General features: G+C 36.1%; 1 long non-coding RNA gene across 1 annotated transcript in view; it reads right to left on the bottom strand.

Moving 5' to 3' along the window:
- LOC143679473 (uncharacterized) overlaps nt 1-18967 on the bottom strand; it is a 53536-nt gene extending 34569 nt beyond the window's left edge. The window contains exons 1-2 of the long non-coding RNA XR_013173791.1: nt 18808-18967; nt 15955-16227 (exon numbers count right to left, since the gene is read on the bottom strand). This is a non-coding gene — a long non-coding RNA (uncharacterized LOC143679473). The remainder of the gene's footprint in view (nt 1-15954; nt 16228-18807) is intronic.
- Between the last annotated feature and the right edge of the window lie 287 nt (nt 18968-19254).

Here is a 19254-nt window from a genome sequence, read left to right as displayed (position 1 = left end):
TTCACGAATTTTTTTATTCTAATTATTTCATAGCAGTGAAATCATGCAGTATGTGTTCTTTTGTGTCTGGCTTATTTCACTTAACCTGATGGCTTCAACATTTATCCAATTGTTGCATATTTCAGAACTGTATTCCTTTCACAGCTAAGTAATATTTAAATATGCATATACAAATTTTATTTATTCACCTCTTGAAGGACACATGTTGCTTCCACCTTTTGGCAATTGTGAATAATGCGGCTATGAACATCAGTGTGTAAATCTCAGTGTGAGTCCCTGCTTTCAGTTTTTTTTTGGTATATGCCTAGAAGTGGGATTACTGGGTCTTATTACCTGTTTGAGGAACTGACAGATTGTTTTCCACAGCAGCTGCATCATTTTACATTCCTACCAACAAAGCATGAGGGCTCCTATTTCTCCGCATCCTCTCCTACACTTCTTATTTTCCATGTTTTTTTTTCCTTTTTTTTAAAAGGGAGATATAACTTTTTTAGAAAAATTGAAAAACAAAATAAACAGGGTGAGTTGGTTCTCAATGGATGCCTTAGTGGATCCATTTGATTTTTTTTTTTTTTTTTTGACATGGACAGGTTCTGGGAATCAAACCCGGGTCTCTGGCATGGCAGGTGGAAAGTTGACCCACCATTGCACCATTCTTCATTTGTTTTTCATTCTTTTTTTGTTTTTGTTTTTTGCTTGTTTCTTTATATATATATGCATATATATATTAAGTTTTATTATTTCCCATTTGTTTTTAATAGTAGCTGTCATGGTCAGGTTCATGTGTCAATTTGGCCAAGTGGTGGTACCTGCTTGTCTGGTTGGCCAAGTGCTGACTGTTGCAATGAGGACATTTCATAGAATTAGATCATGATCACATCAGCTGCATCCACTGCTGATTCCATTTGTAATCAGCCAAGGGGAGTGTCTTCTGCAATGAGTGATGCTCAATCTAATCACTGGAAGCCTTTTAAGGAGAATTCAGAAGAGACAGGCTCTCTTCCTGCTTTGGCTGGTGAGCCTCTCCTGTGGAGTTCATCCATACCCTCCATCAGAATCTTCTGCTTCACAGCCTGCCCTGCGGATTTTGGACACTGTATTCCCATGGTCATGTGAGACACTTTTATACATTTTATATTTGCAAGTGTTCCCTGTTGATTCTGTTTCTCCAGAGAACCTTAACTAATACAGTAGCCATTCTAGTGGATGTGAAATTGTGTCTCATGGTGGTGTGGATTTGCTAATGATGTTGAGAATCTTTTCATGTGCTTCTGGGCCACCTGTATATCTTTTATGGAAAAATGTCTATTCAAGTCTTTTTTTTTTTGTATGCTGTATGGTAGGGTCGCTATTTCATTGTTTTTCCATGTGAGTATCCCATTATTGCAGCACCACATGTTGAATTTTGTTTGTTTTGGGAAGTGCATGGGCTGGGAATTGAACCCAGGTCTCCTGCATGGCAGGTGAGAATTGTATCACCGCACTACCCTTGCACCACCTCTATTCAAGTCTTTTGACCATTTTTTAATTGGCTTGTTTGTTTTTTTGTGTTGGATTGTAGGATTTCTTTATATCTTCTGGACATTAAACCCTTATCAGACAAGTGCTCTCCAGATATTTTCTCCCATTCTATAGGTGATCTTTTTACTTTCATGATGAAGTTCTTTGATGTGCAAAAGCTTTTAATTTTGATCAAGTCCCATTTATCTATGTTTTCTTTTGTTGCTTGTGCTTTTGGCACAAAGTTTGAGAACCATTGCCTAATACAAGGACCTGTGATGCTTCCCTATTTCCTTTCAAGAGCTTTATAGCTTTGGTTTTATATTTAAGTTTTGGATCCATTTGAGTTAATTTTTTTATATGGTATGACGTAGGGATCTATCTTATTTTAAAAAATATATTGATAAGCAGTTTTCTTAGTACCATTTATTGAAAACTGTCTTTTCCCACTAAGTGAACTTGGAAACTTTGTCAAGCATCAATTGGCCATAGATGTAAGGTTTTATTTCTGACTTTTTTGTTTGTTTCTATTGGCCTATATTTTAGTTCTTGAGTCATACTATGCAGATTTTATCACTGTAGCTTTGTAATAAATTTCGAAATTGGGAAGTGCAAGTTTTCCAATTTTGCTGTTCTTTCTCAAGATGCTTTTGGCTGTTCTGGGTCCCTTACCATTTCGTATACATTTTCTGATTGGCTTTTTCCCTTCTGCAAAGAAGGCTGTTAGAATTTTGATTGGGATTGCATTGAGTTTATAAATAGCTTTGGATAGATTTAACATCTTAGCACTATGTAGTCTTCCAATCCATGAACACAGAATGTGCTTCCATTTGTTCAGATCTTTGATTTTTGTACGTAAGTCTTTCACATCCTTGATTAGATTTATTCTTCGTATTTGATTATTTTTGTTACTATTGTAAATAGAATTTTTACCTTGTTTCCTCTTCATATTATTCATTCTAGTGTATAGAAACAATTCTGATTTTTGCATGTTGCTCTTGCAACCCACCACTGAATTTGCGGAATTTGTTTACTTGCTCATTTGTTGTAGATTTTTTTTTTACTTTCTATATATGGGGCATATTGTCTATAGATAGGATAGGCTTTACTTCTTCATTTCTGATTTTCCCTCTCCAATGCCTTTTACTTCTTTTCCTTGACTATTTATTCCACCTAGAACTCCCAGCACAAAGTTGAGTAACAGTGGTGGTGGCGGGCATCCTTACCCTCCTCCTGATCTTACAGGGAAAGCTTTCAGTCTCTCAACACTGAGTATGATGTTAGCAGTGGTTTTTCATATAGATCATTTATCATGTTCAGGAAATTTCCTTCCTTGCCTAGTTTTCTAATTATTTTTATAGGAAGCAGCTATATTTTGCCAAATACCCTTTTCTGTGTCAATTGAGATAATCATATGTTTTTATATCCTTCATTTTGTTAATGTGGTGTATTACATTGATTTTCTTATATGGAATTGCCCTTGCATAACTGGAATAAATCCCAGTTGATCATGGTGTATGAATTATTTTTAATATGCTGTTACATTTGGTTTGCTAACATTTGGCTGAGGATTTTTGCCTCTATATATGGAGGGGATTTTGGACTCTGTAATTTTTCTTTTCTGGTGGTATCTATTGCTGAGCTTGGTTTGCATTGATGTTGGCCTCAAAAAATGAGTTGGGGATTGTTCCCTTCTCCTCAATTTTTTGGAAGAGTTTGAGCATGATTGGCATTAATTCTTGGAATGTTTGGTAAAATTCACCTGTAAAGCCATTTGGTCATGTTTTTTCCCTTATTTGCAAATTTTTGATGAATGAGTCAATCTCTTTTCTTGTTAATAAACTGAAAATATCTCAATTTCTTCTTTAATAAGTATAGTAGTTTGTGTGTTTCTAGTAATTTATCTATTTCATCTAAGTTATCTAATTTGATGACATACATTTATTCATAGTATCTTCTTATAATCCTTTTTATTTCTGTGGGGATGATAGTAATGCCCCTTCTTTCCTTTCTGATTTTGGTTATTCCCATCTTCTTTCTTTTTTCTTTGCCAGACTAGCTAAAATGTTTGTTGATTTTACCCATCTTTTCAAAGAACCAACTTTGGTTTTGTTCTTTCTTGATTTCATTTATCCTCACTCTAATCTTTATTTCCTTCTTTCTACTTTATTTAGGTTTAGTTTGCTTTTTTTTCTATATCCTCCAGTTGTGAGATTAAATCTGATTTGAAATCTTTCTTCTTCTTTACTGGAACTATTTAGAGCTATAAGGTTCTTCTCAGCAGTGCTTTGTCTATATTCCATAAGTCTTATTATTTTCTGTTTTTATTTTCATTCACCTCATGATATTTCCTGATTTTTCTTGTGATTTCTTCTTTGAACCACTGCTTTTTTTTTTAGTGTGTTGAAAAATAAATTTATTTTACATATTTGATTCTCTATCCATTATTGAAGGTGGTACATTGAAATCTCTTGTTTAAAATACAGGTTTCCCATTTATTACCCCTCCATTAGCACCTTAGTTTGGTGTGGTACATTTGTTACAATTGATGAAAACAGAATTTTATAATTGTACTTTTAACTATTGTCCATGGTTTAATTTAGGGTTCACAGTTTATGTAGGCAGTTTTATGTTTTTTATTTTATTTTATTCTATTTTTTATTGATTAGCATGCATTGTGAATTAAAAACACCAAGGCACTAGATGAGGTTACCTTCCATGAAAGGTATTACCATTTCCTCTGTTCAGCAGATAGGATTTATACCTTAATATTCCATGTCTAAGCTGAGGTTGATTTTTAAAAAATTCAGTCTCACTCTGTTTTTTTCTTCGCTGCCCCCAGACCTCTACATTTTCCATTGAAAGTGAATTTTATTCATTGGCATTCTTACCCTTGGAAGGTGTTTCCGTCCTTTACAATGAGAAGGTACAGACAATTCTGGCATTACTTTTGGCTTCTATCTTCAGGCATCTCTAGAAGTCATCAGATTTCTTTTGGGAGAAACCACACGTCTGTTTGAAGCACCTGAAGTCTTCGATTTTGTCACACCAACCATGTGTGACCACTAAAATCTCTGCTGGTGTCTGTATCTCAGACTTTTGCCTGGAATAAATATGGATTCTTTGCCTTTTCCTTCCTTGTTTAAAAAAAAAAAAATGAAGGAAAATACAGCTGTGGATCACCAACGTACCACTCCTTCCAGGACATGCAACTGAAAAAAATTGGGTTCACTGGGGCTACTTCACTTGGAGAGTCCTTCCCTTTCGGCATCACAATACTGTAGGACAATCTGCTTTGCTTTTCGTGGGTTTGTTGTTTAGTTCTTTTACCTCTTTTCCATGTAGTCTTAAAACCAGGCAGTATTTTTTAGGGAATCAGGCTATGTGTTTGAGTCTACTTGAGTCTACAAACTTGTTTTTCCGGCCCCATACAATCACAAAAACTCTACTATTCTTGCTCTCTCCATCCTGGCTCTCTGCTTAGGCAAAACCAGATTCCAACTCTTTCTGTTGCCTCAAATTTGCAAATGTCCCAAGGGAAAGAATGGCTGCAGATCATTAGCTTATTTCTCCATGGTTCTCCCTTGTCTGATTTATTATTTGCTAGTTTTTGTTCCTGCTATGGCAAGTGAATTCTTTACACAAATGATTTTTGTATTTTATCTGCCTTTTCTAGTTGTTCCTTGTGGGAGCTTTGGTCTGGCATGAAAAGCTAAATCTTTCTCTCAATTTAGTCTCTCTAAATTTCATTTTTGTCTAGACAGGATTTTCAGAGAATAGAGATTAGTGTACATGTGCCATGGGTTTAGATATAAGATGGTGAATTATAATTTGTAAAATTGCTTTCAAAAATAAAAAAGAACATTAAGAAAGCCTTCATAAAACCCTGAAATATGTAAATATTCTAAATGAATTTTATGCTTTATCTCATTATTTAAGATAAAATTCTATGTTGCCCTTTACAGTGCTGTGTGTCTTACTATGTTGTAATAGGGAATGAATGAAAGAAGACCACAAATGTGAAAGAAAAATTATTTTTGAAGTTTTATTAATGTTTTGCAAACTCTTTTTTAGGCATTTTGAACTTGCTCCGTATCTGTCAATGGCAACCTGTCCTCAACTTTGCTAGTTTGTCTTCATTTTCCTTAGATTTTTGCCCAGAAACAACGTTTATTAGTCAAACTAATAGCTATGAATTGTGGTTCATTAACTGAAGCTTCAGATTCACTGGTTTTGATAAAAAGAGCCCATAGTCATGCCTTAAATCACTTTCAGATGTAGCCGATTTCTTCTAATTGCTTTTTTTGTTGTTGTTGCTTGTTTTTCTGTCTTTGAATGAAGATAACTTGCGGCAGCCGGTCCGGTCCGGTGCTGCCGCTTGGGGTCTGTCTCTCAGCGAACGGGGCTGGCACGAAGACGGAGGGGCGGGAAGGAGGTTGCTAGGCCTCCCTCCGAGGGGGTCTTCTGCCGCCAGCGGTTGGGGGAAGCGTTGGCCTACGCCTCCGGGGGCTCGGCAGGGATCGGAGCGTGCGCGAAAGACAAAATCAAACCGCGGGACCAAGTGGAGTTAGCAAGACTGCGCACAAGGACCTTTATTCAGGGAAGTACACTTGTTTATACAGGGGTGGTGGAGGGTAGGGGAGGGTGGCTTTCCGAGGGCACTGTGATTGGAGGAGAGGGCTTGATTACTACATATAGGTTTGAAAAGAGGGGCTGGGGGAGGAGGAGTGTTGAAAGAAGAGGGGGTTGTGTGTTCATCTGTGGCCATGCAGCTGGAGTGTAGCAAGAATGTTGCAAAGAGGAGGAGGAGATAGGTAGAGGCCCAATGAGAGAATTTTTGTGGGGTGACGTGTCTGTTGCCGGGGAGAGGGCTGTACAGACGGGGCTCGTGGGGCAACTAGGCAGATTTAAGGTTGCGGAGAAATAGGTGCCACAATAACTAATAGAGGTTTGGTTCATTAATAACAAACAAATAGTTGAGTTTCCACTATCAATAAACTAGATAAAATGAAATGTCAATATTCCTTTCAGGTGATATTGTTTTTAAATGCTCCACTTAAGATTAGGATTAAAACATTAAAAAAATTTTGATAATCTCTTTTTCCTTCAGCTTTTGAGATTAAATAGTAAAATATAAGGGGGAGCCAATTATTTAATTTTATGAAGATTTTAACTATCAAGGTAGCATGATGTAGTCTTGAACTACAAAATTTCTTGATGCTATAACAATAATTTAAATAAAAATTCAAAATATAGAAGAAAAATGTTTTAGATGTAACACAGAATTTTAATATGTGTGTGTGTGTATATTACAAATAGAATCATAAGTAATTTTCCATTAAAATCACAAATGGCAAAGAATATAACTTTCAATCACCTGATATCTTGTCATATCCTTGAGAAAGAATGTTCTTTATTATGTGGTCAGCTTTTAAAGTGAGTGAAAGTTTACTTGATAGTTACAGTGTTTGAAATCTCATGTAATTGAATTAGGTTCTACAAAGCTCCCATGTATTTATTGGAGTTAACAAAATGGCATGATTCTATACTACTTGGGTACCAGCAGGAAGCATCCCCTGAGAGAACGATCACAGCTGGGAGCAATTAAGACTGATTGGTTTGTGGCTGAGAAAATAAAAATGGAAAGAGACTTCTCTTCAGGGGAATTAGGGGGCTGCATTCCCAAGCATTTATGAGTTGAGTGCAATTCTCAGAGAAACTTGAGGCTGAGGAAAATGTGAATTTCAAATATCTGTATGTTTTCTCAGTTTATGTAGTGTCTGCATAAGCACTATGTATCCACTCCATTGGATAGTTCCAAGAAAAGAAAGTTCAAGTTAAATGACCAACTTTTCTTTTTACTCGTTTCCTTTCCTTTTTATATATCCCACCATTTCCCTAATATTTTCATTTGACCTTATAGATAGAAGGTAGATGGTTTCATAATTTCTTACTATTCATTTTATAGAGGTTGGGATAGTTGTGGTTTCTGAGCGATAGCTGAGACTCAGCATCAAGGGATTGAGAGAAACTTCTTGGCCAAAAGGGGGGAGAGTGAAATGTGACAAAATAAAGTTTCAATGCCTGTGAGATTCCAAACAGAGTCGAGAGGTTATCCTGGAGGTTATTCTTACGCATTAAATAGATATCACCTTGTTAGTCAAGATGTAATGGAGAGGCTGGAGGAAAGTGCTTGAGAATGTAGAGCTGTGCTCCAGTAGCCATGTTTCTTGAAGATAATTGTATAATGATATAGCTTTCACAATGTGACTGTGATTCTGAAAATCTTGTGTCTGATGCTCCTTTTATCTACCTTATCAACAGATGAGTAAAACATATGGAATAAAAATAAATAATAGTGGGAACAAATGTTAAAATAGATTTAGATTGAAATGCTAGGGATCAATGAGAGGGAGGGGTCAGGGGTATGATATGTATGAATTTTTTTGTTGTCTTTTTCTTTTTCTGAATTGATGCAAATGTTCTAAGAAATGATCATGATGATGAATGTGCAACTATGTGATGATATTGTGAATAACTGATCATATATGTAGAATGGCATGATCATAAGTTAAGAATGTTTGCATTTGTTTGTTGTTATATTTTTAAAAGAAAGTTAAAAAATTAAAAAAATATCAGTTCTCATTTTTTCTAGTTTCTTTTGCTTTACATTTGAATTATAGATATGCACTGAAGATGCATGATGTTTGTTTTAAATAGTCTATATTGGATTTCTAACAACTTATGAATATAAATGAATAGGAAGTTATTTTTCTAGATTATTTTAGTAATCTATTGGAGATTCATTTATTCTCACTTGTATTTGTCACATGATGCTATCTCTGTTTTATGTGGACATCCTTGTTAGTACATTGAAACTTTGTGGCAGGAATATTATGAATTGATATTAGGATGTTATGTGTAATATTTTTATGTCTCTTAACAGGTAAAATGGGTTATGTTATATGTAATAATTTATTTAACATGATAGACTCCTCTATCCAGATTTTCATGATAATCCTTTTTACTTTTCTTTACTTTCTTTCCTTTCTTCCTTTTATCTTTTCTTCCTTCTATTCCTCCATCCCTGTCTCTCCTTCTCCCCTCCTTTTGCTCTCTGTGATGGTTAACTTTATGTGTCAGCTTGACCAGGTTTTGGTATCCTCCAGTTAGATCAAGCAAGCACTGGCTTGATTGTTACCATGAGGATATTTAATGGATTTAAATCATCCATTTAAATTGATGGCTGATTAGATCTACAATCAACTGAGATTGCCTTCAACAAAGAGAGACTTCTCATCTAATGCATCAAGGCCTTTAAAAGAGAGGTGATGATTTCAGCAGTCAGAAGACAGAATTTCCATCTCTAATTCAGCTAGCCAGATTTGCCTGAAGAATTCATCTAAAACCTTCACCAGAGTTCCCAGCTTGTGGCCTGCCCTAGGAATTTGGTCTTGTACACTCCAAAGTTATGTGAAGCAATACTTATAAAAATAATATATTTCCTGTTAGTTCTGTTTCCCTAGAGAACCCAGACTAATATGGCCTTGGTAGTGGGAGTGGTTTTTAAGAAACAGAATCTTAAGGATGAGATTTCTGAATTGTTCTCAAAACTGATTGGATTAAAAAGCACTAATGACTCGATTTCAAAGTAATCAAAATGGTTCTGATAGTCCATGATGTGAGTTAGCAACAGAGATACACACAATATTGCCAATATGGTTATTCAAATGCTTATAAGAGGCAAGGCTCAGGGTGAGAAAGGTTTTGACATTTTAACAGAATTTTGTGGAGTTAAAAGGTATAATGAAGTTGGCTGGCTGTTACTAAAAAGCTAGATACAGTTGAAAAGAAAAGGATGAGCTCAAGGCCTTATATTTCCAATTTCAGAGCCATGAAAGTTTCTACATGTGCTCTGAAAGAAAATCTTATTTTGGGTAGCTGCAGACTTCAGATTTCTGAGAACAAGAACCAGAATCTCATTGTGTAAGTAGCTGAATAATGTAAATTAAAATTCCAACCTTGTCAGGGTCTGTGTTAAAGTGAGGGCATTGATCAGAAAGGAATGAGATCCTGAAAATTGGAATGAGGACATATAGCTCAATAATAACAGTGGTCGGTACATTGAAACCCGAGATTCTGCTGTGTATTTGCCAGATAAACCTGTAAAGGTCTTCCCTGAGGACCAGTCTTCCTGACCTCTAGTCTTACGTGTGGTATCTGCCATCCAATCTCCACCTGAAGAGATTAACCCTGCTACGCCTGATGAACCTGTAACCACCCTTCTTGAGGAAAGAGCCCTCACTCCTCTTCTAAAGATATTAATCCTATTTCACCAGATGAAACTGCAATGGAATTCTCTGAGGTGGCTGGCTTGCAAGATAATATAATTCTTGTGACCCACCCCCACCACCCCCTTTGTTTTTCCAGGCTTATAACTAAATTGAAATACCAAAGGCCCAATAAGGTGAGGTATAAAGTGTGGCCCATGAGGAGGTATGCTGCACTCCAAAAGAACTGCATGATTTTTCTAGCTCATTAGACAGAAATCAGGGGAATGTGTGTGGAAATGGATATTAAAGGTGTAGAATAATGGTGGAAGGAAGGTAAAGTGGTAATAGGCTGAATTTATTGATATGGGTCCATGAAGCAGAGATTCTGAACTCCATGTTTTAACTTGGAGGGGTTAGAAAAGTCTCTAATGGTTTGTTTGGATGGTTGGTGAAGCAAGGACTGAAAGGTGGCATACATTGACTGAGGTCAAAAGGCCAGAACTGCTCTAGTGTAATGTAGATGAGGGGCTCCAAAGGTTTGGAGAGGTTGGAATGTTAGAATGGATTTGTCATGGTAGGGCTGCTCACACACCCTAGGGATGTCCACAGGGCACACATCACCAGCACTATGAGGAACTAATTTGTGAGACTAACACCAACATCCCTGAAGAACTCTGTGCTTGCTCTTCTCTGTGGGTCAGATAGCACTGTGGGAACTGTTGTCACTGAACCTGGATCCTTAAACTCAATGGGGAAGATCAGATCCCAGGTTGTAAGAAGCCAAGTAACAGTATGTAATTGCCAAATACAAGGTGAGCATGGCTACCATAGTGGACAGTAGACTCAAAGCAGTAATCAAAAGAGTCTGGTCACAGAGACCTATGGCATTGGGTGGCGGATAATGGGGTATCTAGAAGTAAAATAGATGGGCAGTCTACTAAATTCTTACCTGCTCTGTATAAGCAGAAAAGTTCTATGTCAAGTGAACAAAGTGTCTATCTTGAATTACAAAAATAGGGAGTCATAGTCCCTTAATCAGTTTCCAGACCTGATACAGTTTACAGACCCAGAGTCCCTTGAATAAAGGAAAGACGGGGTACACTTGGGGAAGGACTCTGCTACACTGTTAAAAATTTCTTCTGTTAATCTTCCTCTCAGCTTTCCCCAAAAGAGACCTATGGCTTTTTACAAGGTTAACTGTGTGATCTGACATTTCAGGAGTCATTAGACACTGGCTTGGAAGTGACGTTAAATTCAGGAGACCCAAACATCACTGCAACCCCCCAGTCAGAGTAGAGGCTTATGGAGGTCAGGTAATCAATGGAGTTTTAGCTCATGTCTGTCTCATAGTAGGTCTAGTCAGTCCCTGGACTCATCCTGTAGTTGTTTCCCAAATTTTGGAATGCATAACTGGAATACACAGTCTCAGCAACTGGCAGAAACCCCACATTAGTTCCCTGATATGTGGAGTGAGGGCTATTATTGTAGGAAATGCCAGATGAAAGTCAAAAGAACTGCCTCTACCTAGCAAAATAGTAAATCAAAAGCAATTCCTGATTCTGGAGGGATTGGAGATATTAGTGGCACCATCAAGAACTTGAAGGATGCAGGGGTGATTTCTACTATCTTCATTCAACTCTATTTGACCTGTACAGAAAACAGATGGTTCTTAGAGGAAGGCAGTGGATTACTGTAAACCTACCCAGTTGGTGACTCCAATTGCAACTGCTGTTCCAGATGCGTTATCATTACTTGAGCAAATCAACACATCCCCTTGTACCTGGTATGCAGCTATTGATCTGGCAAATGCTCAAGTGCTTTATTCTCAATTGCTGTTAGTAAGGATCACCAGAAACAGTTTGCTTTCAGCTGGCAAAGCCAGCAGTACACTTTTACTCCTCTACCTCAGGATTATATCAACTCTCCAGCTCTATGTCAAAATCTAGTCCACAGAGATCTTGATCATCTCCCCTCCCACAGAACATCACACTGGTCCATTATATTAATGATATCATGTCAGACTTACTGAGCAAGAAGTAGCAACTTCTCTAGACTTATAGGTAAGACATTTGTGTGTCGGGGGTAAGAGAGAAATTAAGAAAAATACAGGGTCATTCCACCTCAGTGAAATTTCTAGATGTTCAGTGGTGTGGAATATGTTGAAATATCTCTTCTAAGGTAAAGGATGAACTCTCCTACAAACAAACAAACAAAGGCACAATGCCTAGTTGGCCTCTTTGGATTTCAGAGACAACATATTCCTTATTTGGGTATACTACTCTGGTCCATTTACTGAATGACATGAAAAGCTGCTGGTTTTCAGTGGGGACTGGAACAAGAGAAGGGCCAATTTTTGAAATATATTCCAAATCTATCACTTTGCGGGACTGATGATTCTAAAGAACATAAACAATATAAAAATAACATAAGTATTATTAAATTCAAAACATGTTTCTTGGTGAGATGATCAATTGTTGAACCAAATATTGGCTTAGATTTTATTTCTAGATAAATCAGTATATCTCTACGTAGCCTCAGTTAAGTTCCTTACTTCGTTTTACTACTTTAACCACTGCAGAAAGTGATTATACTAATCCTGTTTTTCAGATGATTATATACCTTATTATTAAATACTTAGAATAGCTTTATTAGAATTATATTAAGAATAATACACTTTCTCTTTTTGTTTGGGATAATTATTAACTAAATTATAAGAATTCATGTTTCAAGTTTTAGCAAATACTGACCACAGATTATAGGAAAGGGAAAGAAGTAAATTGATTTTCTATATCCTAAACCACTGAATATGTTAGAAAAGTTTAATCATGATGTCTAAAGTAAATTGAGTTATTTCTGCTTTTTATACTTGATTGTTACTTAACTAATCTCTAAAGTTATATCTAAGATTTTAAGACCTCCACAGAAATATTTTCGAAAGCATACAATAATATATATTCCCTAATTCATAAGTAACTTTACTTTTCAGTACATTTTGCATATTCATTATATATCTTAATACAAAGTAAAGGGAAAATGTAAGTTTTTCTACTCACTTTTTAAAATTATTAATGTGCATAACTAAGTGTATTTGATTTGTATCAGTTTAATTTTGATGAGACAACTTTAAGTAATAAATATTACAAGATAATTTATTTTTTTATAGAGAGCAAGTTAGATACAGCCAATTGTGTGGTAATAAGCAATGTTTTTGCCAATGAGGCTGTATTGTGAACAATTTCCAGAAGTGGAGCAATCAAAATCTGCAGATCCAAGGTGTAGGAAAAAACATACTTAAAGCATACTTTAAAAAAATGGATATGATTAACAAAATTATCAATAATTGCTACATTACAAAAAGTGTACAGAAATTAACTGTATTTTTGTTTTTTTCAACCCTTTCTAGTATTATCTCATTTAATAGGTTGTATTATTCAGAGATACATGCATAACTATAAAAATGCCCCAATTTTCACTTTAAGAGATGCATTTCCAATGAAATTTACTTTCATGTTTAATTCTTTTTATAGATTGCATAATGTATTCATCTTATTTATTAAGCTCATTTGAAAGAATTTGGATGTTGTAGTGGTTTAAAGCTGTATGTGCCCCAGAAAAACATGCTCTTAAATTTCATCCATTCCCATGGAGGCGAACCCATTATAAGTAGGACCTTTCGATGAGGCTACAGCAGTTAAGGTGTGACTCACTTCAATCAGGATGTGTCTTAATCCTATTACTGGAGCCCTTTACAAGTGAATGAAATTCAAATAAACAGCAAAAGCCACTGGAGTCGATGAAACCCGGAAGAGAAGGGAAAGACCAGCAGGGCTACGTGCCCTCCCATATGGCAGAAAAGTCAGGGATCACTGGCAGCCAGTCTTCAGGGAGAAAGCATTAGCTTGATTTAGACATTTTCCTGGCTTCAAAACTGAGGTCCAATAAATTCCTATTGTTTAACCTGACCTATTTCATAGTATTAGCTTTGAGTAGCTTAGGAAACTACAACAGATGTCAACAAAAAGGAGCTACATGAAATTTCAAAATACTTTTTTGATGTTAAGTGAGCAAAACAGAGGTGATGGCCTCTAAGCTAAAAGAACAACTTGCATAAACCATGGTCATATAATTAGAACTGACCTGAAGAACAGATAGGAAAGAAAATAAGAAATGTCTGTAATTAAGGAGATATGTAAGAATTTCCCAGAGGCTGCTTCTGGATGGAACTTGTCTCCTGCCTGAGGTGCACTTGCATCTTCTTGCTGGCTGCTTTATCTTCTCCTGACCTCTCAGTGGTATGTTAATAGAGCTGAGGATTTGACTTGGGCTTAGAGGGAAGGAGAAAACGCTCTGCTTAGGCTGTTATGGACAGTGGCCTGCATGTAACCTAGGATGGAGATCCCTGTTTGCACCTGCCTAGCTTGCCTCTTAACTATACTATTATAAGACACCAAATTAGGGTCTTATAATAGTATAGTTAATAGTAGATTAGGGTCCATTCAAATCCTTTTTTTTTTTGATGAAGCTCATGGGGTAGGGTGACTCTAAACAGACGCAATCAAGTATTTAGGAACCTATATTTCTACCTGGACATCATTGTGTGTATGTGTGTGTGTATGTGGGGTGTTGAGAGAAAGTAAAGGGGAACCTTGAGATCCTCTTAGATACCAACCAAGTATGTACCCCTACACAAGTATCTTTTGTTACATGTACACAAATAAGACTTGCACATTGAATCCTTTTGTTTTCTTTCCATGCATTTGTTCAAACTTTCATTCAATAAATATTGATTAATACCAAATATGTCCCAGACCCTATATTTGTGCTTAGGATAAAAATATTAAATGAGACACCACTCCTACCTGAATGAGTTAAAAATATATTGTGAGAAACAGGCAATGGCAAAGTACTAAGTGATGTGATAACAGTCTGAACAGAGAAATCTGGATTAACTAAGAGGGACACCTGAATTCCAAAGGAGTTGTAGAAGAGATTGGAAGGAGTACAATATGTTCAGGTTTGGACAGCACTTCTTGGAAGATGTTCATCTTACCTGCACTTATTCTCTAAAGTTTAAAAGTACACATGGAATGCCCTTCAACTAGGGAATGAAAAAGCAAATTGTAGTACATCCACAGAAAAGAATATTGCTTAGAAGGAAATGGAATGGACTGCTGACACATGCAACAACATGGATGAATCTCAAATGTGCTAGTGAAAGAAGTTAGGTTCAAAAGTATCACTTTATTTATATGACAGTCTAGAAAAGACAAAATTATAGGGACAGAAAATAGATTAATGGTTGCTAGGGGATTGAGTTGGAGGGAATTTGGAAGGTGATGGAATTACGCCATGATTGTATGTGTTTAAGTCTCATAGAGTGACTCACTAAAAAGAGTGACTGTTTTGGAATGTAAATAACATTTTTGCAAAAGAAAGTGATAGTTTACAAGTAATTAGCTGTGTATCTACAACCACAGATGTGCATACATGCACATACATGCCTACTCAAAACTGCTAGGGGGATTCATTCCTTACTCATATTTCCCGGTGGAAGAGTGTTCCTAGTAGTGTTTCTTAACAGTACTATTGGATTTTAGGCAGGAGCATTCTTTATTGTCTGGGACAGTCGTATATTTTGCAGAATGTTTAGCAACTCTGGTCATGATCTACTAAATGTCAGAAGCATCTCCACATATTTCCTAAAGTTTCCTAGGGAATATATCTGCACCTTCGCTGGAAACTACATGCTGGGGTAACACCCTGGACAGTCTCCATGTGAAAAGGAGTGAATTCTCTACTTCATCAATTAAGATGATGTGTTTGCCTCTTTTTTTTCTTCTTGGGATTTCCCTGTCTGCAGAGAAATGTACTTTCCCATGAGTGATGAGTTTAGTGGAGTTAATTGTGTTTCTGACTATGCCTTGGAGGAGAGGAGTGTAAAAGTCAAATTCACATGAATGTTAGCAAGTTGTCTGCGGGGACACCTACCACAGGTCCTGCAAGCTAGCATTTGCCAGTCAGAGAGTTGATGTATTACTCTTGCATCAGTCTGACACCTGAGTCTGTCTTTCTTGCATCCTGGGAAGGTAGGAGAGGACTGTTGCTTATAGACTAAGTCTACTCCCCGAAATTGATATGTTAGCTGTAGAAATATCAGATGGGTTAGTTCATATGTGCTAACCTTCAGTTCCTGAGCTTGACAGTGATCAAGACCTTGAAACTTCAAGTAATACTGTAGTAATGTGAACTTTCTGGAATCCATTCCATGGGCATGTATTGAAAATCAGCACCATCTGCTTCTCACAGCACACCATTTTTCTAAGTTCTTTCTCCGCCTTTGAAGGTAGCAGGTCAAGGTAACACAGCAGCAGTCTCTGTCCTGGTAACCCAATGTCAGGCTCTCTAATTGTGTCACCGACAGATCCAGACTAACTCCCGCACCTCAATTTGTACTCTGCAAACAGTATAAATGAAAACTTCTATATTAGGTGAAGACAAGCTTTTCCTTTGAAGCATGAAAGTTTTTTTATTTTCTTTTTTAGCAAGAAAGTCTTTATTTTGTGGGATAATGGAAGTGTCATAACATGGAACATTATCAGATCTTTTTGTCAGTGACTTCAAAAGCTAGACATACTACCACATACATCGTGAGGTTGAAAATTCTTATTTTAAAATAGTATTGATGGCATTCTGAGATGACAGAGGTATATGGCCTCTGAAAAAAATTAGGTAGGTAATTTCTTCCTCCTGTCCTATCATAGAGCCCTTCCAGCACTCTCAATAGGATCCTTCTTTCTCTGATATAATCCTATAGAATGGTTGTAAAATTAGTTAACTAATATAATAAACTGTATAGCTAAAGTATTAATATCTATTGTTGTAATTCCCCACCTTGCTCGAAGCAGCTGACTGTGTTTTATATCATCCCATCACCTCTTTTTGCTGTTTAATGGTGGCCTTTTACAAAGACCTTCAATGTTTTAGCTGAAGTTGTAATGAGTCGGCTTCAGCACTAGAGCTGGGTTTGGAGGAGTGACATGGGATTCTGAGAACCCCTCCGATAACACTGCATATGCAATTTCTTGTAGAGTTTCTGAATTTATTACTGGCATAGAACCTATGTATGTATGAAATATGTGAATAATACATGCTACATTATCTAATGGGGTCTCCTATGTGTTGTTTTATTTTGGAGAGGCACTTAGATGAACAAATATTTACTGAAAGCCTATCATGCATTGGGAATAATGATAGAAGTAAATATATATATATATAGTGGGTGGGCCATGGTGGCTCAGTAGGCAGAGTTCTTGCCTGCCATGCCAGAGACCTGGGTTTGATTCCCAGTGCCTGCCCGTGCAAAAAAAAAAAAAAAAAAAAAAAATATATATATATATATATATATATATATATATACATAGAGAGAGAAAGAGAGAGAGAGAGAGTGAGAGTGAGTGTTGCTCTGATCCAGGCTTTCTTCTAAGTACATTGATTTATTTTAATCCTCCCAGTAATGCCATGAGGTAAGTACTGTTATAACACCTCCACTATTCAGATGGAGAAACTGAGACTCAGAGAGTTATGTAACCTGCCCAAGGTCACATACCTGTGAGTGGTGGAACTGGGTTTGAACTATTGCATCATACTCAAATCTGTGCTGTTAGGTTTAATGTTAGAGGATACTGATAAGGGTTCCATTTCAAAGATAACTTTGTATTTGCATATAACAAAAGCAGTAAACATATCTTAACTAAGATTGGGCAGAATGGCTGTATTATGAAGTGATGGCTTCCCCCCAAATCATCTCTTTCCCCCCCAAAATCATCTATTCCTACCATAACTTTTCCTGAAAAATAATGTTAATTTTGCATGTAGTTAGAAGCAAATGCTACAGAAATAGAATGCGCAGATATATCACAGGATAGTACAATATTTATGATTTTAATTTGTAAATAATTAAAAATCCCCTATTAACAGTGGCCTCTTTTATCTTGGAAAGGAGATATTAAAAAAATTTAAAACCTACATTTAAAATATGTGTGCTATTCAAATTAATCAAAAGACACAATCAAAATGTGATATCTTTAAATACTTTTGTAAAATATTTTTGAACTTTATATTTAAAGTTTGTAAAGAAACTATCATGCATTATGCATTATTACTGTTAACTTATAGTCATTAAAGTACATGTAAACTTCTTAGAAAGGCTTTTATAAATATGTCTCAACTAATCAAGCCAAACCAAAACCAAGATTGCACTCTATTTACAATAAATAGATGCCAGGACTTATTAGGTTTTAAAAAATATGGCATAGATGTGCCAGTGAAGATAATTTAGGTGCATGGATTTATCTGACTTTAAAATAAGAGTTACATCAGCATCATTTCATCTGTAGGTGCAGAAAGAAAACAATTATTCTTTCAATTAATTCATTCTAAACTGAGAATCTGCTTAGAAATTAAAGCAGATAAAATCATTCTTTCTACTCTTAAATGAACCAAAACTACAGAGAAGAAGTGAATTGGGTCAATATTTTAAGTTTCTTTTGTTGACTTGAGTAAAGATCTACATTTTTGTTATAAAACATGATTTTTTATGCTAAAAATTCTCCTCTAGGTTGTGGACGTGTTGGTAACATGCTGCTCCCTTCCTGGAGGGGAGTTGGGGACACTAAGAAGAATTGGCTAGGAATGGGTGAGTTATCCACACTCCCCAGGCCTTACTTTAAATTTAAGAAGGTAAACTTTCTAATGACTACAAATAATCTCAATCAATTTTGATAATTAAATGAGCCAAATCATTGCCCAACTTTGTAATATAATTGCAACAATTATTTGAAAATAAAACACAAAAGATCAAATGTGCATCTTTCTCAGAATGTTGAAAAATGTCTTGAAATAATTAAAGAAGTGGAATAAATACTACCAGCATTGGAAATCTACTTAATTAGAACTCTGGGTCTAAGTCCCTGCTCTTCCACTAACTAGCTGAATGGTTTTGTATAAACTAGTTAAATGCTTGGGATTTGCTCACCTCATTTGTCAAACTCAAGGTTGAAATAAGAAGATAATGATCTGTGTCTTTTTGGTCTCTTCTCTGTTCATTACTTTTTGTTTTCTGTCCATTACTTTGATTTGACAAATTTGCCTGCCTTCCTCTCAAAAGGTTAAAGATGCATCAGGTCTCAAGTACCTAGATGATGGAAAAATGGGATCAGGGCACCTCTCAATGTGTGACTATTCCATAAAACACCTACTTCCCACTCATGTGATTCTATGAAATGTCTGCAGAATGCGACCTCTATCCTTAGCAATGCTATACATACACGTCACCAATAATGTGGTCTCGTCAGAGTCCATGATTTTAGAATCTAATATTTCAGAAATGAAAAAGTGTCAAAAATGAATTAACTCCATATGGAATTTTTCATTATGTATCTATTTGCTTGTAATGCTTATGGAGGGTTTGTTTCTTTTTAAA

This window comes from Tamandua tetradactyla, chromosome 4, assembly GCF_023851605.1.
Source record: "Tamandua tetradactyla isolate mTamTet1 chromosome 4, mTamTet1.pri, whole genome shotgun sequence".
In the NCBI taxonomy this organism is placed as follows: domain Eukaryota; kingdom Metazoa; phylum Chordata; class Mammalia; order Pilosa; family Myrmecophagidae; genus Tamandua; species Tamandua tetradactyla.
This window is presented reverse-complemented; position numbering and strand designations above follow the sequence as displayed.